General features: G+C 43.7%; 1 long non-coding RNA gene across 1 annotated transcript in view; it reads left to right on the top strand.

The window, feature by feature from the left end:
- The window catches only part of LOC132712645 (uncharacterized), a 105,800-nt gene extending 80,040 nt beyond the window's left edge, over positions 1–25,760 (top strand). The window contains exons 4-5 of the long non-coding RNA XR_015730108.1: positions 4,078–4,262; positions 25,692–25,760. This is a non-coding gene — a long non-coding RNA (uncharacterized LOC132712645). The remainder of the gene's footprint in view (positions 1–4,077; positions 4,263–25,691) is intronic.
- The last annotated feature ends 325 nt before the right edge of the window (positions 25,761–26,085 follow it).

Here is a 26,085-nt window from a genome sequence, read left to right as displayed (position 1 = left end):
GTCAGATGTGGGTCACATCAGGTGAGAGTTGTGATGGGTCATGATGGGTCAGATGTGGGTCACTTCAGGTGAGGGTCTTGGGTCAGGTGTGGCTCACATCAGGTGAGGGTCTTGGGTCAGGTGTGGCTCACATCAGGTGAGAGTCTTGTGATGGGTCTTGTGATGGGTCAGGTGTGGGTCAAATAAGGTGAGTATCCTGTGATGGGTTTTTTGATAAGTCAGATGTGGGTCACATCAGGTGAGGGTGTTGTGGTGGCTTTTGTGACCTCAGCCTTCCCTTCCCAGTCTGGCATCTAGGAAGAAAACCAAAGGAATTCCATGTAGCATCTCGTATCTTATTTTACTGTTTTATTTTTATTAGATTAAGAAACCCACACTTACACGTTAAGCCATAAATTTTACGTTGCAAAGTTTCACACGTCCCTCTGAAAGACCAACGCAGGCTCCAAGCTAATCTTTATTTTTTTATATATTTTTAAAATAAATTTTTAAAAAGGAAATATTGAACCCAGCAAAAGAGGAAAGTCAGATTTGGAAGGCTTTTGATAAATTTGTGCAATGCATCATTTGGGGCTGGTTAAAAGTGTTTTTTTAAAAAAAAAAAAAAAACCAAAAATACTGGAATAGTACGAAAATCTGTGGTTGTTAGACGGTATTTATAGTGGAGCAGATGGTTTCAAATAGCGAATGCATCAAGCTTTCCCAATTAGTCTTAAGAAGCGAGGTGGTTTTGGATTATATCTTGAATAAGTGATGCTTCTGTTTTTTTTGTTTTTTTTCATGTTCTCTCATAAATACACACACACACAAACAAAGAGCTTATGTGAGGGTTTAGGGCAATTATCTCATCTGAAAAAAAATAATAATCAAGTGAAATACCAGCTTTATTCACAGAGGATTTGGTTTCTCGTAGAAGGTTTTAGCGGGATAACAATTTCTTCCTTTTGAAGGAGAAGAATATAAGATTCTTGTATTTCATCCTTCTGTTTGTCAAGCTATCAATGCTAAAAGCTCTTCTTTCCTCATTCGATGAAAAAAGTTGGTTTTCTTTTTTTTTAAAAAAAAATAAAACCTACTGAAAAGTTCTGAGCATCTTGAAGGGGAGAGGAGAGGTGGAGTAAAAAAAGGAATTTGCAGTTAATTCCCCTATTTTATTACCGTTTAATCCTCTTCTTTTTATTTTTTTTTTGAAATAGTTGTGCTCCATCAGCCACAATAGACAAATACCGAATGACGAGAAGAACTAATTTGCCAAAATGAAAAATTTAAAAGAGAGGAAAGGTCTTATGTTAATCAACGGAGAGAGGTGGATTGCCTGATGAGAATGCTTGACGGGAATCAAATGCACAGTCCATTAAATCCCATTTTAAAAAAAATTAAAAAAAAATACACCTTTGCTTTCTACAGATCAGTTCCAATTTGACTCAGATTTGTCTTTGGAATCGATCTGGAAAACCAACTCAATTAGACGTGTCAACCCGAACTGTCAAAATAGGTCAGTTTGATTCTTCCTGATTCGTTTTGGGGGGGGGAATACCAGGGGTGGGAGGTTGGGGGTTCTCAGGGGTTCGGGAGAATCTCTAGCTAAGATTCTGTGCAGTTCGGAGAACCCCCAAATCCCACTCCTGGCTGGCCCCGCCCACCCTGCCCCGCCCCTTCCAGGAGCCCCCACGTGGCCTGTTTTGCAGGCAGGTAAGTGCAGGGTGCACATAGAGGCTCCTGGACGGCGAAAAATGGGCCTCCCAGAAGTTTGGGAAGGCTGGAAACAGGCCCGTTTCCAGCCTCCGGAGGGCCTCTGGAGCCTGGGGAGGCTGCTTTCGTACTTCCGGCGGCTCCAGGAAAGCCTCCGGAGCCTGGGGAGGGCAAAAATGACCCGCCCCCTACCGCTGTGGTGCAGGAGGCCAACTAGACCATGCCCACCATGGCCACGCCCACCCAGCAACGGGCAGAGAATCCCTTGCTAAAAATTTTGAAGCCCACCTCTAGGTTTTGGATTTGGTAATTCAGAGTAAATCATCGAGGACAATTTGAACCCAATTTGAGTTCAGGGCAGAATCAAATCAGCCTCAGAAATGAATCTGGGAAAGGAACGTTTGATCATTGTTGTCTTTTTCCCCATTCAATGCATAAACCAGGATAAATTGGTGACTGTCGTCACAAGCGAACCATCTCAGAAACAAGCGGTCAATGGTTATTTTCACAATATATACAGTACCTGAAGGTCTTAAGCCATTCTCAAGTCATTCCATAAACGTTGGTGGCCATCAGAAGTCTTTGTTAATAGAAGAGAATATTTGTAGATCAGCTGTGGCTCAACTCTAGCACTGATGATGTTATCTAGTTTGGTAATAAAATGTCTGCAAGAAAACAACCCAGTTCAGAGAGCATCAAGGACCCCACTGTTCTCCTCCTCCTCTTCCAACCCCACTTCCTTTTAACGCTGATGATATTACGTAGTTTGGTAATGAAATGTCTGCAAGAAAACAAGCCAGCTCAGAGAGCATCAAGGACCCCACTGTCCTCCTCTCCTCCTCCTCCTCCTCTTTCTCCTCCTTCTCCTCTTCCAACCCCACTTCCTTCTAACACTGATGATATTACCTAGTTGGTAATGAAATGTCTGCCAGAAAACAGCTCAGCTCAGAGAGCATCAAGGACTCCACTGTCTTCCTCCTCCTCCTCCTCCTCCTCCTCCTCCTCCTCCTCCTCCTCCTCCTCCTCCTCCTCCTCCTCCTCCTCCTCCTTTCTAGCACTGATGAAGTTACCTAGTTTGGTAAAGAACTGTCTGCAAGAAAACAAGCAAACACAGAGAGCACCAAGGCCCCTCCTTCTTCACAAACTCCACTTCGTTCTAACACTGATGATATTACGTAGTTTGGTAATGAAATGTCTGCCAGAAAACAGCTCAGCTCAGAGAGCATCAAGGACTCCACTGTCTTCCTCCTCCTCCTCCTCCTCCTCCTCCTCCTCCTCCTCCTCCTCCTCCTCCTCCTCCTCCTCCTCCTCCTTTCTAGCACTGATGAAGTTACCTAGTTTGGTAAAGAACTGTCTGCAAGAAAACAAGCAAACACAGAGAGCACCAAGGCCCCTCCTTCTTCACAAACTCCACTTCGTTCTAACAGTGATGATGTTACTTAGTTTGGTAATGTAACGTCCGCAAGAATACAACCCAGCTCAGAGAGCACCCAGGATCCCTCAGAATTCTTTGTTTTTAAGTGGATCAGAATAACGCTCTCCCTCCCTAAAGTAAACCCATGCCATTTCTAATCTTAAAACACGAAATTGCCATACCGTCAACCTATTTGTCCAAAGTCTTAGTACAACGATGACATCTCAAGGAGGAAACCTTTATGGCTTTGCTACCTGAGATAATATAATAATAGACTAAAAAGAGGTGGAAGGGACTTTGGAGGTCTTCTAGTCCAACCCCCTGCTTAGGCAGGAAACCCTACACCACTTCAGACAAATGGTTATCTAACCTCTTCTTAAAAAGTTCCAGTGTTGGAGCATTCACAATTTCTGGAGGCAGGTTGTTCCACTGGTTAATTATTCTCACTGTCAGGAAATTTCTCCTTAGTTCTAGGTTGCTTCTCTCCTTGATGAGTTTCCACCCATTGCTTCTCATCCTGCCTTCTGGTGCTTTGGAGAATAAGTTGACTCTCTCTTCTTTGTGGCAGCCCCTGAGATATTGGAAGACTGCTATCATGTCTTCCCTAGTCCTTCTTTTCATTAAACTAGACACACCCAATTCCTGCAACTGTTCTTTATATGTTTTAGCCTCCAGTCCTCTAATCCTCTTTGTTGCTCTTCTCTGCACTCTTTCTAGAGTCTCAACCTCTTTTTTACACCGTGGCGACCAAAACTGAATGCAGTATTCCAAGTGTGGCCTTAACAAGGCATTACAAAGTGGTATTAACACTTCACGTGATAGATATAGAGAAGAAAACTCGGAGGTTGCAACCAATTCCACATTCCACAGTGGTGTAGGGTTTCCTGCCTGGGCAGGGGGTTGGACTACAAGACCTCCAGAGTCCCTTCCAACTCTACTATTCTATGTTCTGTGTTCCTTATTTTCTGCAGCACGCGGGGATCCATCTTGATCGATATTTCCAGATGTTGCCTAGCACGATCTTATCTTCCGTGACCAAAGCCAACTCATCCGTCTCGCAGCAACCGCACGAGATAACCACAGCCGGAATATTTTAACATAATGCAACCACAGGCTCGTGCCAGTTTTCATCTGCTCGGAGAGGTTCTTGGCCACGGTACAGATTTCGACGACTTAAAAGAGGGGGGGGTCGTCGTGGTTTGCAGTGGATAAAAGGCAGCTATGACAAGGAGGGCTTCGGGTGATGAATGGCGTTCCTGGCTTGGCTGACCATGTGTGAGGTTGGCATGGAACGGCACACAATATGCTTTGTAGGTGAAGGTTGTTAGCTTGTAGTTGGATGCACACCGTGCTCCTTGGCCGGCCAGGAGCCTGTGTGTTTTGTTTAAGGCTGGAGAAGAAATTTAAAATTATTGCTTTGGTTTGCTCGTTTCCAAAATGCCTTTTTGTCTTAAAAAATAGGAAGGGCTCTGTCCCCATGCTAGCTCCTTTTTTTTTTTTGATCCCTTCTTATCATGAAGAAGTAATACAATTAAAATTTAATCCATTGGAAGTTTCAGTCTAACAGAATAACAGGGAAGGGACCTTGGAGTCCTTAAGAACTCCAAGAGCCTTGGTAGTACAGTGGTCTAAGGCACCCTGTTATTAAGCTGGTTATTAAGACCAGCTGCCTGCAATTACTGCAGGTTCGAATCTCGCCAAGGCTCAAGGTTGACTCAGCCTTCCATCCTTTCTAAGGTAGGTAAATTGAGGACCCAGTTTGTGGGGGCAATAAGCTGACTTTGTATAAATATACAAAAGTATGAAGGCTATTGCTGAGCACATTGTAAGCCGCCCTGAGTCTCCGGAGAAGGGCGGCATATAAATCAAATTAAAAAAAAAAAAGCACTCTCTAAAAGAATGCAAATGACCAGCTGTCTGCAAGGAGTATAAATTCTTCCATTCCCCACCATCCCATCAGAGCTGAAGAAGCTTCTTGGACGAGAAGCGAAATATCTTCAAAGAGAAACAAAAGACACAGATAAACCTCCAAGTGGCCTCAACAATTCTCTAAAAGGATGCAAATGACCAGCTGTCTGCAAGGAGAATAAATCCTTCCATTCCCCATCATCCAGCCAGAGCTAAAGAAGCTTCTTGGATGGGAAGCGAAACGTCTTCAAAGAAAAAATAAACAACAGAAAGTCCAGTTGCCTCCAAAAAAAAGCACCTTTGGAATTGCTCAGCAATGCCGCCTCAACTCACAGGTCAACATTGCTCCCACTGATATGTGTGCGTGTGTTTTTGCGTGTGCGATTTTACAATCGCCTTTCCAAAATGGATTTCGTGTGAACGTCGAGGGCTAACGTGTAAATCTCTTATTTCAAACGGGGGCTTTCAAGAAAGAACGAAAGTTGAAGAAAAAAAAAAAACATCGACCGAGTTACAAGCCATGTTCTTCGCTTCCAACGCAGAACTGACTGGGAAAAAAAGAAAAAGAAATTCTATTTGGATTTTGTATCTGTGAGATGGAGGCAGGTGGATCTCAGAGCTGAACCCTGCCAGGTTTCAAAGAGGCTTTAAGAAGTCAGACTTGTATAGTTCAGACAATAATTGGCTGTTGAAGCAAGAGACGGGGAAGTCTCAACACGTATATTTGCCTTCATTCGTGAAAGTCCCAACAGTTTATTCCTTCTACTTACCTGGCCTGATCTGGCCTCCAATCAGCCTGAAGTTCTCAACTGCCTTCAAACCCAGAGTAAGCTAGGATATATATTTATTTATTTATTTCAAAGACGTATTTTGAGAACAAACTTTGCTGAGGAATCAGCAGCTTCATTTACCAACAGAATAGAATTCTTTATTGGCCAAGTGTGATTGGACACACAAGGAATTTGTCTTGGTGCATACGCTCTCGGTGTACATAAAAGAAAAGATACGTTCGTCAAGAATCATAAGGTACAACACCTAATGATAGTCATAGGGTACAAAAAAGCTACCAAATCATATTAGGAAACAGTCAATATAAATTGTAAGGATATCAGCAAGAAGGTTACTGTCATACAGTCATAAGTGGGAGGAGACGGGTGATAGGAACGATGGGAAGATTAATAGTAGTGCAGGCTTAGTAAATAGTTTGACAGTGTTGTGGGAATTATTTGGGTAGCAGAGTGATGGCATTAGGGGGAAAAACTGTTCTTGTGTCTTGTTGTTCTGGTGTGCAGTGCTCTATAGCGTCATTTTGAGGGTAGGAGTTGAAACAGTTTATGTCCAGTTCTAAGTTGCTTCTCTCCTTGATTAGTTTCCACCCATTGCTTCTTGTTCTACCCTCAGGTGCTTTGAAGAATAGCTTGACTCCTTTTTCTTTGTGGCAGCCCCTGAGATATTGGAAGACTGCTATCATGTCTCCCCTGGTCCTTCTTTTCATTAAACTAGACATACCCAGTTCCTGCAGCCGTTCTTCATATGTTTTAGCCTCCAGTCCCCTAATCCTCTTTGTTGCTCTTCTCTGCACTCTTTCTAGAGTCTCCACATCTTTTTTATATTGTGGCGACCAAAACTGGATGCCGTATTCCAAGTGTGGCCTTCCCAAGGCCTTATAAAGTGGTATCAACACTTCACGTGATCTTGATTCTATCCGTCTGCTGATGCAGCCCAGAACTGTGTTGGCTTTTTTGGCAGCTGCCGCACACGGCTGGCTCATTTCTAAGTGGTTGTCCACTTACTAATAATTCAATTAAATAATTCCACTGAATGGCTCAATTGCCCCACAGCCAATCAAATTGTCCTGCGGCAATTTGGCCACAGCGAGTTGGCTGTGACGAGTTGTCCCATTCCATTGCTGGGGAGCTATTTTCTTCCTCTGGTTTTGCATCCTCTTGAGGAACAACTCAACCAAATCTGCACAGGTTACACTTTACATAATCAGGGGCCTCCTTGTTTGCTAAGACATTTGGAACACCTGCACAATTTATCCATACAATATGTTTGCTACAGATGCTACTGTCTCACGCTATTAAGTTGTTAGGAATTCTCGTTGCCTACCCAATAGGTAGCCTTGCTGAATTTCCTTTCCCCTCCCATTCTAACTCACCTCCAGACAGTCTTCCAAAATCTTGCGTCCTTTTCTTTAAGTTCTCCCCTCTGTCGTGATGACCGATGAGAAAGCAAGCTTCTTTTCATTTCCAAAGATGGATCCTTCTGTAGCCAAATCAACATTCTTCTTCCTTGCATTTATTGGATGGGTGGGGGGGAATGAAGTCCCAACTAAATTGAAAGTATCTGGAAATTGCTTATCGCACCAGAATAACAGAGTTGGAAGGGACCTTGGAGGTCTTCTAGTCCAACCCCCTGCCCGGGCAGGAACCCCTATCCCATTTCAACAAATGGCTATCCTATCTCTTCTTTAAAAACCTCCAATGATGAAGCATCCACAGCTTTTGAAGGCAAGCCATTCCACCGATGAATTGTTCTCAGTGTCAGGAAATTTCTCCTTAGTTCTAGGTTGCTTCTCTCCTTGATTAGTTTCCACCCATTCCTTCTTGTTCTGCCTTCAGGTGCTTTGGAGAATAGGTGGACCCCCTCTTCTTTGTGGCAGCCCCTCAAATAAATGAGACTGCTCTCATGTCACCCCTAGTCCTTCTTTTTGACTAGACTAGGCATCCCCAATTCCTGAAACCATTCTTCATATGTTTTATCCTCCAGTCCCCTAATCATCCTTGTTGCTCTGTGATGAAACTCCCACAACTTCCGAAAGCCACTTCTGTTCCATGGGTTGATTGTTCTCACTGTCAGAAAAGTTCTTCTTATTTCTAGGTTGCATCTCTCCTTGATCAGTTTCCATCCATTATTCCTTGTCTAGCCTTCGGGGGCCTTGGAAAGTAGCTTGACCCCCTCCTCTCTGTGGCAGCCCCTCAAATATTGGAACATTGCTATCATGTCTTCCCTGGTTCTTCTCTTCACTAGACTAGCCATGCCCAATTTCTGCAACCGTTCTTCATATGTTTTATCCACCAGTTTCCTAATCATCCTTGTTGCTCTTCTCTGCACTCTTTCCAGAGTCTCAACCAGGGGTGAAATTCAGCAGGTTCTGACAGGTTCTGGAGAACTGGTAGTAGAAATTTTGAGTAGTTCGGAGAACCAGCAAATACCACCTCTGGCTGACCATCAGAAATTAAACATCTACCCTCTTGTGAGGTTGGCAGGGGTGGGCAGCTGGGGGTTCGCAGGGGTTCGGGACGACCTCTAGCTAAGATTCTGTGCAGTTCGGAGAACTCCCAAATCCCACTCCTGGCTGGGCCTGCCCACCCTACCCCTCTCCTCCCAGGAGTCCCCACATGGCCTGTTTTGGATGCAGGTAAGTGCAAGGCACGCGTGGAGGCTTGGGGAGGGCAAAAAACAGTCCTACTGGAAGTTTGGGAAGGCCGGAAAAGGGCCCGTTTATGGCCTCCAGAGGGCTTCTAGAGCTTGGGGAGGCTGTTTGTTTTCACCCTCCCGGAGGCTCAAGAAAAGCCTCCGGAGCCTGGGGAGGGCAAAAACACCTCCCCAGGCTCCAGAGTGGAGTGGGAATGGAGATTTTGCAATATCCTTCCCCCAGGCGTGAGGAGGGAATGGGGATTTTGCAGTATCCTTCCCCTGGAGTGGGGTAGAAATGGAGATTTGGCAGTATCCTTCCCCTGCCATGCCCACCAAGCCACGCCCACAGAACCGGTAGTAAAAAAAAAAAATTGAATTCCACCACTGATGTCAACATCTTTTTTTCTTTTTTTGTTTGAATGTCGTGGTGACCAAAGCCGGATGCAATATTCCAAGTGTAGTCTCATCCTGGCTTTATAAAGTGATACATTTTATATCGTCTTGATTCTAATCCCTCTAAATGCAGCCTCGGACTGAGGAATACCAGCTCAGCAAAATCCAATAATGCTGCGCCCGAGCTGGAGATGTGGCTCATGTCGAATTGGGCCAACAAACTTTCTGGATTATTTATCGTGGGCATGATTAAACCTTGAATGTGTCCTTGGTCCTAATTGGTTCCCAGCAGCAACGGCCGAATGGAAAATTGTTCACTTCAATGTCCACTTGTGTGGTCATTGTGTTAATTTATTTCCTACCCCTCCTATTCTTAGAGCGAGGGGGGGTCTTATTTATGGCACACCCGCTGTTCCCCCCCCCTCCTTTAATATTTAATGGAAAGGAGGGATATGAGTTTCTCTAATGGCTTTTTTGTAGGGGTTTAATCTTTTCTTTTTTCATGACAAGCCATTTTAAGTGACAATTGAATCGTTTTTCACATTAGGATTGAGAGGAGGGCCAAAAAAAAAAAAAAAGGAAGAAAAAAAAAAAGAAAAGAAAAATAAACACTTGATAGTGTGTGTTTTAATATTTATCAACACATCAAGAGCTTTGGCATCTCTGTCCTCTCCCCGTGGCTGTAAATTTTCATCACACTGACGAAATCTGGTGCAATAAACAGTCAAATTCTTAATTAACTTTCACCGTAAATTTTAAGAGGCCCTATCCTTTCCCTGTGGCTTGGCTCGCTCCTTTGCACATCCTAGCAACTCTGAACAAGGAGGGGCGGTGGTGGGGAAATGCCAGTTGAAGAATAGATTTATTGCGCAGAGAACTCTTGGGCCAATACTGAATACTTAAAGACTTTTTAAATGGGATGCATTGAATTGGCAGTTATGGAGAAAAGTGTGTGTATATATGTGTGTGTGATGATATCCTAGCATTCCAAACTCCGGAGGTGGGCTTCAAAAATTTTAGCGAGGGGTTCTCTGCCTGGTTGCTGGGTGGGAGTGGCCATGGTGGGCATGGCCTAGTCAGCCTCCTGCACCACGGGGGAGGGAGAGGTGTTTTTGCCCTCCCCAGGCTCCAGAGGCGCCTCCAGGAGGTTGAAAGCAGCCTCCCCAGGCTCCAGAGGCCCTCTGGAGGCTGGAAACGGCCCCATTTCCAGCCTTCCCAAACTTCCAGTAGGCCTGTTTTTTGCCCTCCCTAAGCCTCTGCATGAACCCTACAATTAGCTGCATCAAAAATGGGCCGTGTGGGGACTCCTGGGAGGGGTGGGGCAGGATGGGCGGACCCAGCCAGGAGTGGGATTTGGGGGTTCTCCAAACTGCACAGAATCTTAGCTAGAGCTCCTCCCGAAAATCCTACGAACCCCCAGCAGCCCACCCCTGCCAACCTCACAAGGGGGTAGATGTTTAATTTCTGATGGTCAGCGGCTAAAGGGGAAGGAAATGGTAAAAAAAAAAAAGTGTGTTGATTTACACCCCATTAAATTAATTTTAATGCCAACCTGCTGAGTGGCTAATTTTCAAAGCCAAGTATCGAAGCTGTTTAAGAGCACTTCTTTATCAAAATACACCACAGGTAGCCTTTTCTCTACCTCCATGGTCTTCCCACTCATTTTATTGTGATAAAATAATACCCCGTCCGAAGGTTGGTGCTTGGGGATTCACGTTTTATGAATCTTTTTCTTTTCAACAGATTAACAGAGTTGGAAGGGACCTTGTAGGTCATCTAGTCCAACCCCCCCCTCTCAAGCAGGAGACCCTACACCATTTCTGACAGATGGCAGTCCAGTCTCTTCTCGAAAGCCTCCAAGGATGAAGCTCCCACAACTTTTGAAGGTAACTTCTGTTCCATGAGTTGATTGTTCTCCCTGTCAGGAAATTCCTCCTTATTTCTAAGTTGAATCTCTCCTTGGTTAGTTCCATCCATTATTCATTGTCTGGCCTTCAGGTGCTTTAGAAAATAACTTGACTCCTTCCTCTCTGTGGCAGCCCCTCAAATATTAGAAGATGCTATCCTGTCTCCCCTGGTCCTTCTCTTCACTAGACTAGCCATGCCCAGTTCCTACAAACGTTCTTTATATGTTTTAGCCTCCAGGCCCCTCATCATCTTGGTTGCTCTTCTCTGCACTGCTTCTAGAGTCTCAATAATCTTCTCCAGCTTCAGAGCAGCATCTTTGTGTTTCTTCTCTGGAAAAAGTCCCAAAGGTGCTTTTTTCAAGAGGCAACCGGACTTTCTTGTTATTTGTTCCAGCACTGGAATCTTTGAAAAGAAAATAAACAGAATAACAGAATTGGAACGTATCTCGGAGGTTTCCTAGTCTAACCCTGTCCCATTTCAGACAAATCGCTGTCCAATCACTTGTTTTTTTAAAAAAAGTTTTTTATTTTTTTTTATTTTTTACAAACATGTCAAATCCATGCATGAACAGTGTGGCATCTGGGTACCATACATTCTAATAGAAATAAAACTGGTAAAATTAATCATGATTATTACATTCAATCAACTTACATGTTTTTAATAGTAAAGGTAAAGGTTCCCCTTGCACATACGTGCTAGTCGTTCCTGACTCTAGGGGGCGGTGCTCATCTCCGTTTCAAAGCCGAAGAGCCAGCGCTGTCCGAAGACGTCTCTGTGGTCATGTGGCCGGCATGACTCAAAGCCAAAGGCGCACGGAACGCTGTTCCCTTCCCACCAAAGGTGGCCCCTATTTTTCTACTTGCATTTTTTTTATGGGCTTTCGAACTGCTAGGTTGGCAGAAGCTGGGACAAGGAACGGGAGCTCACCCCATTACGCAGCGCTAGGGATTCGAACCGCTGAACTGCTGACCTTTCGGTCGCCAAGCTCAGCATCTTAGCCACTGAGCCACGGTGTCCCTTCTATGTTTTTAATAATGATACACAATTATAATAAGTTGCAATCTGTCATTATTCAATTATTCCATGTTTCCTCTTATTATTATATAAAGATGTATACACTAACCTTCCCCATTCTCTTGTTTCTATCACTTATTCTAACTTTTAATCATGTCACCTTTTACTAAAAAAAAAATTCTTTCTATTCTACCTAACTTGTAGTCATGTCACCTACTAAAAAAAAAAGAAGAGAGAGAGAGAGAGAGAGAAGCGGAAAAGCAAATTAGAACAGCTACAGAAAAGAGAAATCATCTATCCATCATCTCTTGTCCGCTTCAATACTTTAATTGAAAAAATACTTTAATTAAAAAAAAATACTTTAATTAAAAAAAAGGGCCTGGTGGCTCAGCAGACTGATAGCATTGTGATTAACACCAGCTGTCTGCAATTACTGTAAGTTCGAATCTCACCAGGCTCAAGGTTGACTCAGCCTTCAATCCTTACTAAGGTAAGTAAATTGAGGACCCAGTTTGTGGGGGCAATAAGCTGACTTTGTATAAATATACAAAAGTATGAAGGCTATTGCTTAACACATTATAAGCCACCCTGAGTCTCCGGAGAAGGGCGGCATATAAATCAAATTTAAAAAAAAATTGCTATGCTTTTCTTTAACTTGCTTCCCAAATTCCTCTCTTGGATCTTTATCTCTGTCAGAATCTGCTTGTTGGCTCTTCAATCTAGGATCCTACCTAACTTTTAGTCATGTCACCTACTAAAAGGAAAAAAGAAAAGAAAGAGAAAAGGGAAAGCAAATCAGAACAACTACAGAAAAGAGGAAATCATCTATCTAATATCTTCTTAAAAGCCTCCATTGTTGTGGAGCACTCACAACTTCTGGAGGCAAGCTGTTCCACTGGTTAATTGTCCTCACTGTCGGGGAAAGTCCTCCTTAGTTCTAGGTTACTTCTCTCCTTGATGGGTTTCCATCCATTGCTTCGGGTTTTGCATTGGTTGAGCTGGACATGAGATCTCTCACTCGGCTTTGGCTCTCTGCCAAAGGCATATGGAGAGTGTGTGCCTGCAGTGCTTCAACGCTTAACAGCTCAACGGTCTCCCTGATTCCCTCTGTTTCTTATGTTTATGCATTAAATTGGGGGGAATATTTATATCCAAGTCCTCCTTCTAGCTGCTGCTAGAAGGAGAACTAATCCTGCTAATTGCTTTGAAGAGTTTGTGCTGCAAATGTTTGCATACTTAGCTCAGGGAAAAAAAAATGGCACTTGGTGTTTCTGAGTAGATGTGCAAAAGATTGAGCTCTTCTTCCTTCCCTCCCAGAATCTTATCCAATCTTGTTTTCTAAGCTGGGTCTAGTCCACAAGAATTTCCCCCTTACTAAATGTGATTAGTTTTATGAAGCTAATTTCCCTCCAAGTCAAGGAAACCCTTGAGTCTGTCCCCCTCTAGAGCCCGTCTTAAACTGTAGTCAAACTGTAATGTATTAATGTGAACATACATACATACATACATACATACATACATACATAGTGATTTTCTGTCGAAGCACCTAGCTTACCCCAATATGAGAGGGAGCATAGTGCTTCCCTTTCGCCTTTCAGCTCCAATCCATATTGGGGTAGACCAGGTGTTTTGATAGAAAAACACTTCATTTCTCCCCTAGTGCAAGATGATGAAGAGAGGAGATTGTGGCTCAGAGGTTAATACAACTGCCTAATATGCAGGCAGCCCATGTTCGAATCCAAGTAAGGGTATTGCTAGCTGATGGGAGCTAAATAGCTTGAAATAAATCTATACTAGTCTCCCTTTATTTCTTTATCAGCAAAAATATAAATTATAATTATATATATATATAATTGTGTGTGTGTGTGTGTGTGTGTGTGTGTCTTTTTCTTTTTCGTAGGCTTTTATGTGCATATTCTTTCTAGCCAGGTTTTACCTACGTAAGCTAAGTTGTTCTACAGTTGTTAATTAAACCAATCAGAACACACCTCCACCCAATCAGAACACAGCCAAGCTCCCACCCAATCAGTTCACACCCCCACTAGCAGTTAAAAGGAAGAAACAGCTGCGATCTCACATTACTCCTAGAAGCACGAAGCCGAAAACACCAACCTGAAGATGACGAATGAGACTTCATCGAAACGTCGCCAAGACACTTCCAATTTTACATGGGAGAAAACCCGAATAACCAAAGACCTACATATATATAATTTATATATACATACATACCATATTTTTCAGAGTATAAGATGCACCTTTTCCCCCCTAAAAAAGAGGGTGAAAATCTGGGTGTGTCTTATACTCCGAATGCCCCACCCAGCTTCTCAAATGGAGGTTTCAGAGGCTGAAAAAAGCATCAGAAATGAAGCTTCAGAAAAAAAGCCCGCAAACAGAGCTTCATAAAAAAAAAGCCTCAGAAACAGAGTTTCAGAAAAAAAGCCCTCTGAAACAGAGCTTCAGAAAAAATGAAGTTTCAGAGGCTTTTTTTTCTGAAGCTCTGTTGTTTCAAAAGTTTCAGAGGCAGAAAAAAAAGCAAAAAAAAAAAGCAAGGCACAGAGCTTACAACCAACGAACCTGTTGCTAAAATTCACCTCTGTGAACTGCTGATTGATTTTTATACATACATACATACATACATACATACATACATACATACATACGGATGGGAGACAACCAAAAACCTGATTTAAGAAGATGTATATCTATTCTGGAAGAAAACAGTGGCAATAAATTATGTACCTGTTGCCTAGATTTCACATAATCCATGAAATCTCCCCAAGTCAAGCTCAGCTTGAAGGAGCTTCACGCCATGTTTGCCACATTCCATTTAAATAAAATCGATCTTTTTCCAGCATCTGTCATGCTCTTCCTCTCGTTCAGGTTGAGGAGAAGTGAAAGCCATTGGAAGCAAGACAGTCCCATCACCCTAACAAAGACAATGGAGAAGAGAGACGGAAGAGGAAAATAAGGAATGGTTAACCAAGTTACCCATCGTGTTTCAATATTTTTTTAAAAAAAATTGATTTATATGCTGCCCTTCTCCAGAGACTCAGGGCGGCTTACAGTGTGTTAAGCAATAGCCTTCATACTTTTGTATATTTATACAAAGTCAGCTTATTGCCCCCACAAACTGGGTCCTCAATTTACCTACCTTAGAAAGGATGGAAGGCTGAGTCAACCTTGAGCCTTGGAGAGATTCGAACCAGCAGTAATTGCAGACAGCTGGTGTTAAATTACAGTGCCTTGTCTGCAGAGCTGTCCAGGCTCTTATATCTTATATTTGAAGGGCTGCCACAAAGAAGAGAGGGTCATCTTATTTTCCAAAGCATCTGAAGGCAGGACAAGAAGCAACAGATAGAAACTAATCAAGCAACCTAGAACTAAGGAGAAATTTCCGTGAGAACAATTAATCAGTGGAACAGCTTGCCTCCAGAAGCTCTGGATGCTCCATCACTGGAGGTTTTTAAGAAGACATTGGACGTTCATTTGAAATGGTCTAGGGTCTCCCGCTTGAGCAGGGGGTTGGACGAGAAGACCTCCAAGCTCCCTTCCAATTCTGTTATTCTATTAATATTCTCTACAAGTTCAGTATGATTTACATCTGTGGCAAGTTCTCATACCAAGCCTAGAAGACCAGAAGAAGTGTCCCATGTGTTATTTTGTTTCTTGAAAGGCTGCCATAAGGACAAAGGAATTGATTTATTCCAAAGCATCTGAGGGCAAGGCAAGAAGAAATGAGTAGAATATATGATATAGGTCTGTCCTGCTTGAGCAGAGAGCTGGAGTAGAAGACCTCCAAGGTCCCTTCCAAACCTATGAATCCTTTCTCCTTGAAACGGCCCCCTTTCCTCTTAACTCCTCCCAAAACGTCGCCAAGCATCCTTGATTCCTCCGGAAGAGGCCGAATCAAATATTTATTAACCTACGTGAAATATTTAAAGCCCTCGGAATATTGATGGGAGGGCAAAGGTTAAAAGATGACCCAGGATTTGATGCTCTTGAATACACATTCGGCCATCTAGTCTGCCTCATCTCTGACCCTTAATCAAGAGCCGTCTCGGAATCACCCGGACAGCCGAGCCAGAAGATGGGTGACCTTTGTCTAACGGGTAAAAAAGGATCATCATCTAATCTGTGCTTAAACAGTTTTGAGTTGATGCAAATGCATGGCTCGTTTGATTGCTGTGAAGAGTGACTCAATTGCAATGGAAATCAGAAAACTCTAATTACGCCCAGGACTAAGGGGCAAGTTAAAAAAAAATAATAATAATAAGCCCACACGCTCTTGAAAGTTCAGAGAGAAGGAAGGGAGGGAGGAAAACCACACCGTAATCTAGGACCACCTTCCCAGCTGGAAGGAGATTTGGAGATACAGCCAACCATTGGCGCTAAAGACTACCCTGAAATATAAGTAGCCCTCAACTTACAGCTGTTTAGTAATATTAACAGAATAACAGAGTTGGAAGGGACCTTGTAGGTCATCTAGTCCAACCCCCACCCCCCCAAGCAGGAGACCCTGGCCTACACCATTTCTGACAGATGGCAGCCCAGTCTCTTCTTGAAAGCTTCCAGTGATGAAGCTCCCACAACTTCTGAAGGCAACCTCTGTTCCAAGGATGAAGCTCCCACAACTTTTGAAGGCAACTTCTGTTCCATGAGTTGATTGTTCTCACGGTTAGGAAATTTCTCCTTATTTCCAGGTTGAATCTCTCCTTGGTCAGTTTCCATCCGTTATTCCTTGTCTGGCCTTCAGGTGCTTTGGAGAATAGCTTGACCCTTTCCTCTCTATGGCAGCCCCTCAAATGTTGGAAGACAAAAGAGCCTTGGTGGTGCAGCGGACTAAAGTGCTGTTAAAGTAGCACATAGCTGCCAGCTGCCATCAATTACTGCGAGGTCAAATCTCACCAGGCTCAAGGTTGACTCAGCCTTCCATCCTTCCGAGGTATGTAAAATGAGGACCCGGATTGTGGGGACAATAAGCTGACTTTGTATAAAAAAAGAACACGGCCGAAAGCCCTACTAAGCAGGTATATGCAAAAGTATGAAGGCTATTGCTTAACGCATTGTGAGTCTCTGGAGAAGGGCGGCATATAAATCGAACCAATAAAATAAATAAATAAATAAAAGACTGCTATCATGTCTCCCCTGGTCCTTCTCTTCTCTTCACTAGACTAGCCATGCCCAGTTCCTGCAACCGTTCATCCCTCTCTCCCTCCCTCCCTTCCTCTCTCTCTCTCTCTCATTCTCTCTCTCTCTCTCTCTCTCTCTCTCTCTCTCTCTCTCTCTCTCTCTCTCTCTCTCTGTGTGTGTGTGTGTGTGTGTAGCATTTTTAGCAACATCACCTTGAGAAACTCTTTTATGCATTTCTTATTCCCCCAGAGTTATCTGGAGAAATGGTCGAGCCAACAAGTTTTTTTTTTCTGCCTCCACGTTTGGCTAAAAAACCTTGAAAGTCTATTTTGTGGCCAGCGTTACGTCTCCAGGACTGAACCTGTGGCAACAATCTGTTTCTTGCAGGGTGTTTTTTTTTTTTGTTTTTTTTTTGCTCTACCTTCCCACAACTGGGAAACAATTTGTAATAGACTGTGCGAAGTGATTTCCTCTTCGATGTGAGATCATCCAGGGAAAAAGAGGCCAGGGAGCCTAGATAACATAATTGGTTTCTTGCAAACGTACGAAGCCGAGGCTGGTTTTATCACCCCATCATAGCAAATCCGCTGCTTGATGCTGGCTTCATAGCAATATCCATCTGAAGCTGGAGTTGAGTCAAAGAGTCTCAGAAGGTATTTTCTGACTTTGTAGACTAGGACTTATCCTCTGCATCGCAAAGTGGGGAGAGAATAATGTATTGGATGTCCTTTCTAGGTAGAAGAATCTTGATTTTTTATACACACACACACACACACACACACACACACATATGGGTTTTCTCCCGCGTAAAATTGGAAGTGTCTTGACGACGTTTCGACAAAGTCTCATTCGTCATCTTCAGGCTGGTGTTTTCGGCTTCGTGCTTCTAGGACAGAAGCCGATCACACACATTGCTCCTAGAAGCACGAAGCCGAAAACACCAGCCTGAAGATGACGAATGAGACTTCGTCGAAACGTTGCCAAGACACTTCCAATTTTACGTGGGAGAAAACCCGAATAACCAAAGCCCTATATATATATATATATATATATATATATATATATATATATATATATATATATATATATATATATAATTTATATTTTGCTGATAAAGAAATAAAGGGAGACTAGTATAGATCTATTTCAAGCTATTTAGCTCTCATCAGCTAGCCATACCCTTACTCGGATTTGAACTTGGGCTTCCTGCATGTTAGGCAGCTGTATTAACCTCTGAGCCACAAGTTCTCCTCCCTTCATCAGCTTGAGCCAGGGGAGAGATTAAGTGTTTGCCTAGGTCACAACAGCAGCTCATTTGTGGTGCCCATGAATACAAGAAGCTGATTCACATAAATTTAGCAGAACAATGGCTGCTAACTCATCGCAGGCCAAACCACATGAAACAGGATGGGATGTTCTCCTTCTCCTTCTCCTTCTCCTTCTCCTTCTCCTTTTCCTTCTCCTTCTGCAGAGAAGAGCAACAAAGATGATTAAGGGGCTGGAGGCTAAAACATATGAAGAATGGTTGCAAGAACTGGGTATGTCAAGTATGATGAAAAGAAGGACTAGGGGAGACATGATAGCAGTCTTCCAATATCTCAAGGGCTGCCCCAAAGTAGAGGGAGTCAAGCTATTCTGCAAACCACCTGAGGGCAGGACAAGAAGCAATGGGTGGAAACTCATCAAGGAGAGAAGCAACCTAGAACTAAGGAGGAATTTCCTGACAGTGAGAACAATTAACCAGTGGAACGACTTGCCTCCAGAAGTTGTGAATGCTCCAACACTGGAAGTTTTTAAGAAGATGTTGGATAACCATTTGTCTGAAGTGGTGTAGGGTTTCCTGCCTAAGCAGGGGGTTGGACTAGAAGACCTCCAAGGTCCCTTCCAACTCTGTAATTCGATTCGATTCGATTCCTACTCTACTCTACTCTACTCTACTCTACTCTACTCTACTCTACTCTACTCTACTACTCTACTCTACTCTACATTCTGTTCTATTCTTTCTATTCTATTCTATTCATCCCAAAAAACCATTTTGTATAACCTGTATTTTTGTGACGGCTCAATTTTTCCATCCCTTCTTCCGTTGGCTTCCCTTTCAAAGTATCTTTGGAGAAATTCTAAATGTTCTTTTTTTTGTTTTTTTTTACACAGCTGTTGAATTTTAAATACTCCATTATATGCTATGGATCTTTAGATAAAGCGGCTCAAGGACTTTCAGGCACTAAACTCCAAATCAGATAAGAAGATGGGTTTTAAGCACTGCTCCATGCCGCTAAGTGGAAGCTTAGAAACAAAAGGCGAAATAAAAGGAAAGGGAGAGAGAGATACGGCAGAAGAGAAAAAGCATCCTTGGCTAGAAAGCGGTTGAGGTATTCATAATCGAATGCAAAACTTCTTTGCAAAAAAAGGGGGGATTAATACTCAACTCAGTCCTTGTATATTATTCCGAAATTTGGGGTCCCATCAAGGAAATCTGAGGTCTTGTCGTTCCAATAGAACGTGGAGATGAGGAGTTGTTGGTGTTCTCTGAGCTTGGTTGTTTTCTTTCGTTAGCCAACTAGGGAACAACATCAGTGCTAGAAAGGAGTGGGGGGGAAGGAGGAGGAGGAGGAGGAGGAGGAGGAGGAGGAGGAGGAGGAGGAGGAGGAGGAGGAGGAGGAGAAAAAGAAGAAGAAGAAGAAGAAGAAGAAGAAGAAGAAGAAGAAGAAGAAGAAGAAGAAGAAGAAGATGACTATGGTGTCCTTGGTGTTCTCTGAGTTTGCTTGTTTTCTTTCATTACCCAACTAGGTAACAACATCAGTGCTAGAACGGAGTGGGGGGGAGAAGGAGGAGGAGGAGGAGGAGAAGGAGGAGGAGGAGAAGGAGGAGAAGGAGAAGGAGGAGGAGGAGAAGGAGGAGAAGAGGAGGACAAGGAGAAGGAGAGGGAGAGGGAGGAGGAGGAGGAGGAGGAGGAGGAGGAGGAGGATGACGAAGATGAGGACAAGGACAAGGACGACGAGGACGAGGACGAGGACGAGAAGAAGAAGAAGAAGAAGAAGAAGAAGAAGAAGAAGAAGAAGAAGAAGAAGAAGAAGAAGAAGAAGAAGAAGAAGAAGAAGACGATGGTGTCCTTGGTGTTTCATTACCCAACTAGGTAACAACATCAGCGCTAGAACGGAGTGGGGGGAGAAGGAGGAGGAGGAGGGGAAGGAGAAGGAGAAGGAGAAGGGAAGCTCTTGAAAGTCAATCATGGAATTGACTTCCGATACTCGACTGGCAGAGACAGATGCTGGAAACCCAAGCAATTGGCTTCAACAATTTCGTGTATTGAATCAAATGATTCCCGGTTCCGCTGGATTCCGGCACGATACCAACCGTGGTACGTAAATAAATGGGGTTGAACGGATGATCCAAAAGGAATCCATTGTTCAGTTCAGACGGGCGCAAATTTGCATAGCCCTATTAATTATCAGAGGGCCTGCAGGAAACTCATTTGCTTTGAAATATTGGGGGCATTTGTTTTTGTTTCTCAAAAACTATATTGTTTCTCAAATGCTATATTTGTTTTCTCTCTCTTTTTAAGAGTTGAAATATTTGGGGCAAATCACCGTTTATCTAATGTCTTTTGCTGCAGGAAACAGAAAGGAGAGGAGGAGGGGTGGATGGGTGGGAGGAGAAAATTATATCCTTCAATCTCCAAACGGATTGAAAATGATATTTAAGTTTACAATAATGGGATGTTGAATATTCCCCCTGAAAACCCATCCATAGACTTTCCCCAGAGCTCGTTTTTAACCATCCTCGCTACATAGAGGCTAAAATTTCGTCGATATTAGATTTACCAAGGCCCAGCTCCGTGCTGAGAGTGGAAATTAGCAGAGGGAAAAGGATCATATTGTAGCCTTAATAAAGTCGCATGTAAGATCTGTACTCCAGTCTTACGCTATCATTACAACCTGAGATGAAACTCGCCAGGGGAGGCGGAAAGAAAAAAGAAAAAGGAAAACAGACGGCATTCATCAGGTGGGGAAAGGAGGTAGGGACTCAAACAGGACACTTACCAGCTGCTCGAACAGAAACCGGGCAAAAGAATCAGGAAGGAAAGCTGGTCTCACCGTGATGCATTCGTGTTTACCGTAAGGAAATCGATCAGCGACGACTGGCTTGTCTTTCCGGGGCTTCTCATTTTTGAGCGGAGGCCCTGAAAGTCACAAAATGTGGGTCTTCTCAATCTAATTAAAGGGGTTGGAATTGATGCAGTCTGGAGGACAAGCTGCAGGACTCCTCCCTTCGCAGGTACATCTCCATCTTTACACTTCAAGAGAGGTAGCTTGTCTCATTCAGCCAAGACACCACAAAACCTCCTCCCATTACGCTGACGAAAGCCATGTTGCTTGTTTCCGTTTCAGACACTAACCACTAACAAACCACGATGCACAACCCCTCTCACTCTGGTGCAAGCTCTCACTGGGTTTCTCTTCTCTCTGGTTTCTCTGGCCTTCTCTCTGGACTGGGCCCATCACCCGTCAGAGTGCGCACAGTGCAGAGGTGGGTTTTTCAGCAGGTTCTGACCAGTTCTGGAGAACCGGTAGCGGAAATTTTGAGTAGTTCGGAGAACTGGTAGGAAAAATTCTGACTGGCCCCGCCCCCATCTATTCTCTGCCTCCCGAGTCCCAGCTGATCGGGAGGAAATGGGGATTTTGCAGTAACCTTCCCCTGGAGTGGGGTGGCAATGGAGATTTTACAGTATCCTTCCCCTGCCACGCCCACCAAGCCACGCCCACAGAACCAGTAGTAAAAGATTTTGAAAACCATCACTGGCACAGTGTGACTATGTGAGACAACCCAGGAGAAAATACAGTGAACAGAGGTCTGTATTTAAATAGTGGTTTCATCTACAAAGAATATATACATACACATACATTAGTCAGACTTCAAACAAACAGCAATCAGCAATTACAGCCCGGAAGCACACATGGAGAGAGAGAGACACACGCCTCAACAGGGCCTCTTTTTATTACAGGCTCTTAAAGTGATGTTAGCCCAAAAACCTTGCTGACTCATTCCTAGCATTACATCATCGTAGCCGCTGGTCAGCTCTTAAATCATTACTCTGACACCAAGGGAGACACATTGAGGTTCTCCTGAGCAGTTTCTTTTATTGTTCCTCATCTGCAGACAGAAATCTTGCCAAACTAAAGCAACTACTGGCATCAAGAGGAAGGAGATATTTTGACCTTTTTCCTTCCAACCAATCTAAACTTCTCTGTCTCTTGGTCCTCTGGAATGCAGCCCCTCCCTCCTGGGAATCTAGACTATATTCCACCACACCATTGATGGTAAATCTGCCCTATCCTTTTGCGGCTTTATCAAGAATAACCTCCATCATGAAAAATGTTGATCGTGTTGGGCCTGGATGATATTTACCCATATTTTTCAGAGTATAAGACACATTCCCCCCCCCCAAAAGAGGGTGAAAATTTGAGTCCATCTTATACACCGAATGTAGCCCCGCCCACCCACCAGCCCCCTGGAAAATGGGGCGCGCAGGGGCAGCAATAGCCTGTGGCAATTCCTGCAGCCTGAAACAGCTGATGGTTGGGAGGCTGACCCAACCGACAGTCAGCTGCTTGTGCTAATCAGGCTGTGCTGAAGCTGAAACGGGCTGTTTCCTGCAAGGAGGCAAATTGCTGGGAAGCAAAGGCAGATTTTTTTTTTTCTTGTGCTAATCAGGCTGCGCTGAAAATGAAAATGAAACAGGCTGTTTGCTGTTTGCTGCAAGGAGGCAAATTGCTGGGAGGCAGAGGCAGATTTTTTTTTTCTTGTTTTCCTCCCCCAAAAAAGGTAGGTGCGTCTTATAGTCCGGAGCGTCTTATACTCTGAAAAATACGGTATGTGCATAAATCTGTTCTTTGAAGACAACAAATAAGAATTTGAAACGAAGAAGCCTATTAGACAAAAGACCAGTGATAATTCATCCCTAAAGAGCTGTCTTATGACTTATTTAAGATTATGGATTTATAGAGGGAGGCTTACCCCCCTATTTTTGTGTTTGATTTAGTGACTTTTGCCAGACTCTTCACCAGGTCCCCCTCCTCCTCTTATTTCCACTCTGTCATAGTTGGTGTATGGATTTCATTTCATAAATACATATTTTAACACCCTTTCATAATATGTATATTGACTACTTAGCATGGTTAAGCCATTCATAATCCAAGGAGCGAAAACTCGATGAGGCGTCAAATAATGTATCATCGGGCTATAATTTTATTTATTACCTTTCATTAGGAGATTTTAAATTTTATTTAGGAACGAGACCCGACTGCTTTAATTGGCCCTGTTAAGATTCTTGTCTGGCTTTCAGGCAAGGCACTGGCCACTGGATCAAACATCGTCATGGGTGGACTCCAAAATTGTGCTGTCGTCCAGCAGAATTCTACGTAGAACCCACCATCTGGGATTGAGAGGTGGCAAAAAGGAGGTGGAGCCATGGGTAAAATGGGAATTTAGGAGGAGGAGCAGAGGTGGTATTCAGCCGGTTCTGGTGAACCGGTAGCAGAAATTTTGAGTAGTTCAGAGAACTGACAAATACCATCTCGGGCTGGCCCTGCCCCCATCTATTCGCTGCCTCCTGAGTCCCAGCTGATCGGCTGGCTCTTTTCTTGTTGCCCTGCACAGGAGAACAGAGCTGGAAAGCAGGTTAGTGGGGTGGGGAGGGAATGGAGATTTTACAGTATCCTTCCTCTGGAGTGGGGTGGGAATGGAGATTTTACAGTATCCTTCCCCTGGAATGGGGTGGGAATGGATATTTTACAATATCCTTCCTGTCCCCTGGAGTGGGGTTGGAATTGAGATTTTACAATATCCTTCCCCTGGAGTGCGGTGGGAATGGAGACTTTACAGTATCCTTCCCCTGGAGTGGGGTGGGAATGAAGACTTTACAGTATCCTTCCCCTGGAGTCTGGTGGGAATGGAGATTTTACAGTATCCTTCCCTTCCCCTGGAGTGGGGTGGGAATGGATATTTTACAGTATCCTTCCCCTGGAGTGGGGTGGGAATGGAGATTTTACAGTATCCTTCCTCTGGAGTAGGGTGGGAATGGAGATTTTACAGTATCCTTCCTCTGGAGTAGGGTGGGAATGGAGATTTTACTGTATCCTTCCCCTGGAGTGGGGTGGGAATGGAGACTTTACTGTATCCTTCCCCTGGAGTGGGGTGGGAATGGAGATTTTCATTTGTCTGAAGTTGTGTAGGGTTTCCTGCTTAAGCAGGGGGTTGGACTAGAAGACCTCCGAGGTCCCTTCCAACTCTGTTATTCTATTCTACTCTGTTCTATCTTTTGAATATTTGTGTAAGAAAGGGGAAAAAAGGAAAAAAAAATGCCACAATTTCACCCAGAGCAGCTTGTAGGTTGATAATCACGCGCTGGATTGCACGGCACTTCTAATTAATTAACAAAATGTTGGTCCAATTTATGCCTAATAAAAACAGCTTCCCGCAGATTTATCTTTCCGTGGTTAAAAGAGAGCGCTACCCAGACAAGAAGGTCTATTATAGCTCTTTTTTTTAATCTAGGTATATTATTATTTGTACATATTTATCACAAAAGTATCTGCAAGCTTTTCGCTAAAGAAATACCCACTTGTGCGGATTAACGGCTGCGCCAGCCTTCTGCCAGGGGCCCAAATTCCCAGGCAGGCTTTAAATACAGATGCACATGTTGCCGTAATAAGCCACATTCCAGTTGTGAGAATTTTTTTGGGAGGGGGAGAGTTAATCCCATTTTTACCACACGCTACTGTAGATTTCAACTGTTTCCAATCCAATGCCAAGTCCGTCTCAGGCTGAATCTCATTTAGTTTGAATTAAGCCAGATGGTCAGCGCAGAAATTATGGTGCGTTGAAACTCATTTGGGATTCCAAACTCATAAAGTCAGGTCAAAAGTAGACATCGGAAGCCATGGAAAGTTCTCCGTGGATTTTGGTCGGAAGGTGTTTGACCCAAACCTCAGAAGTTTTGGAGGGATTGAGGAGGGTTGTGACTCTGACCCCCGAGCCTGTCCTAACAGAGAGAGAGGACTCAGAAGGTGAAGGAGAGGATTTGGCAAGGCCTCCCTCTCCAGGACCCTCCTCTCTGGCAATGCCTCAGGTTTCCTCTGAAGGCCAAGAGATATACCAGGAGCAAGGCACTTTGGAGCAGCCGCAGATAGAGAGTGAGGGAGATGAGTTTTGGCTGGATCCCAGACAGCGTCGGAAGGATAAGCGCACGCAGCAGAGAAAGAGGCGTGGGTGGGCCAGAGATTGAGCTGAGTCACTGGACCACACCCCACAAGGGATAAAAGGGGGTGTGTCGGCTATTCAGGCCTTGTGACGGACAAATTGAAAAGCTCAGAAGTCATATCGTGTTTCTAGAACCCTGTTAGAAGCTCTTTTTGGATTTCTTCGGACTGGACTTTGACAATTCTTTGCTTTGTGGAATTAATTTGGTATATCAGACTGAGGAGCAAAAACCTCCCTTAGTGAGTAAAATCTCTTGGCAGGCAGTTCATGGTTCGTTGCCAATACTATTATCTTAAAGGAATTCCTGACTTTTTGATTCATTAACTCCTGGCTGTCTGTTTGTGTGTGTGTGTGTGCGTGCGACGGGGACAGAACAAGGAGGTTGGCTGCTTCTTGAAGGATCGTCCTTTTTAATCCCAGAATCTTTACACGCGAGAAAAGTTTTCAATGAGAAAAGCAGGTTCGAAAAACTTTGAAGATTGGTTGTTGTTGTTTTTTTCCTGTAGGTTTCCAATTTTTTCTTATTTTTCTTTTCTTTTTTTAATAGAATTATAAGCCCTGAGTATTGATAGCTGGACAATGTTGAGTGACAAATAGAATTAGAAGCAGAACTGGAGCTCATTGTAAGCCGCCCTGAGTCTCCGGAGAAGGGCGGCATATAAATCAAATTAAAAAAAAAAAAAAACTGGAATTGGAATTAGACAGAAAATGTGGAGATATTCCTGATTGGAACTAGGATTATTTACATTTCCTCAAACCAGGTAATCATCCTTGCTTATGGAGTTAATATTTTTTTTAAGAAAATAGAATTATAAGCCCTGAGTATTGAGCCTTGGTGGCGCAGCAAACTAAAGTGCTGTTAACTAGCACCAGCTGCCTGCAATTACTGCGAGTTCAAATCTCACCAGGCTCAAGGTTGACTCAGCCTTCCATCCTTTCGA

This window comes from Pantherophis guttatus, chromosome 16 (assembly GCF_059756535.1).
Source record: "Pantherophis guttatus breed Tessera chromosome 16, ASM5975653v1, whole genome shotgun sequence".
Lineage (NCBI taxonomy): Eukaryota > Metazoa > Chordata > Lepidosauria > Squamata > Colubridae > Pantherophis > Pantherophis guttatus.
This window is presented reverse-complemented; position numbering and strand designations above follow the sequence as displayed.